At 57.3% G+C, this 1,638-nt stretch overlaps 1 protein-coding gene across 1 annotated transcript in view; it reads left to right on the forward strand.

Moving 5' to 3' along the window:
- LOC142045781 (C-type lectin domain family 10 member A-like) overlaps window positions 1-1,638 on the forward strand; it is a 182,862-nt gene that overhangs the window by 3,218 nt on the left and 178,006 nt on the right. The gene's annotated exons all lie outside the window — the stretch shown is intronic.

Raw genomic sequence — 1,638 nt, forward strand, 5'->3', positions numbered from 1 at the left:
AGGGAGGGCTCAGGGACTGGGGGGCAAATTGAGACCCACGAGTGCAGCTCCACTGACGTCCTGCTTACACCAGGGTCTGAATTCGGCCCTGTATGTCTCATGAGCTGCATCCGTCTTTCCCGCCAATGCAACCCTGACAATACAGGGGCCAAGGTGAAAACTATGGAGCGAAGGAACCAACAGTGAAAGGACGGAAGATGTTGACCACTCGGCATCCTGCGTAGGAGCATGGGATGCATTCAGCCAGCCTGCCACTGCCAGGAAGGAGCGTGGAGCAGCCACCCGTCCCTGGGAACAGAGCCTCCATTCGCAGAGGAAGGTGCAGAGCAGCAGCTCATTAGACAGGGAATGGGACCACCTGGCAGGGAAGTCTATGGAGAGGAGCAGGAGGATGCCAGGCACCCACCATCCCTATAGGCAGAAGAGTGCCCAGCTTCCAGGCTAGGGAGGGAAGCTGACCCCGATGCCTAAGACCCTCGTCCAGCGACTTACTGTCTGATCCTTTTGCTGACGCGTCCGAGGCATTGTCAGGCTGCAGAGAGACTTGGAGCTTCTGCACCGCTTCTTCAACCGCTTGCAGCTTGCTCTGTGCCTGGAGATCTAGAAATCACATGTCTGCAGGTCAGTAACTGAACTGAACTGCGGCTGGAGACCAGCCACGTGCAGAGAAGGAACATGCTCCGAGTGCGAGGCTGTTTTCTATGACGTCTTTTATTTTAATCTTGTACAGCTCCCCTCCTGAGGAGGGACACCGGCACAGCCAAGGCCCCATTCAGGGCTCTCTCCTGGTGTATGTCGCAGAGCAGTGACTTGGAGCTGCCGGCTTCAGCCTTATGAGATGCAACTCCCTCCTGCTCCTCGCCCAGGCCCGGCTGCCAGGGAGAGCGGCCGAATGTGCTGGGGGGAGGTACAATGGGAGAAGGACAGAGCCCTCCGCAGGTAACTCTGGCAGGGCGGGGAGTGCATGGTGGCCCTGGGCTGGGCATGGGGGTTGCTGGGCAGAGGAGACACTTGGGGCAGGCACGTGTCCTCCCCTTTAGATTGTGGCCCCCCAGCACGGGGAGGCACCAGTTGTCTTTGCCACTCACTGCCCCTAAGGAACAGGGGCTTCTCCTCCTTCTCCTCCAAGAGCTCTCCACTCCAGCTTCCTGTTTTCAGCTGTTTGCTGGCTCCAGGGCAAAAAGTCTTTGGCAGAGCAGGGAATTGAACCCAGCAGTGTGAGCCCCAGACAAGTGGCCAAACAACTGGGCCATCTGGTCTCTCCATAGGACATTTCAGTTGTGCCATGAGGACGCCTGGGGCTGAGGCTCCTGCTGCTGATATGTGGTCAGGAAAGGACCCAGCGTGACCCTCAGAGCGCAGGTTGAGCATGTGGGGCTGCTACATGTGATCTGAAGTCCCTGAGCTGATGCTCAGGCAGGATGAAGTTCACCCAGACCATCCCTGACAGGTGGTTGTCTAACCTGTCCTTAAAAACCTCCTGTGATGGGGGTTCCACAGCCTCCCCAGGTGACCTGTGCCAGTGCTGGACCATCGTTAGACTTAGAAAGTTTGTGCCAGTATCAAACCAGCAGGGCAAGATCTTACAGCTCCATTCAAACTCCCTGGAGTAGGAGATTTATTTGGAGGGACAGACTG

This window comes from Chelonoidis abingdonii, chromosome 5, assembly GCF_003597395.2.
Source record: "Chelonoidis abingdonii isolate Lonesome George chromosome 5, CheloAbing_2.0, whole genome shotgun sequence".
Taxonomy (NCBI): Eukaryota; Metazoa; Chordata; order Testudines; family Testudinidae; genus Chelonoidis; species Chelonoidis abingdonii.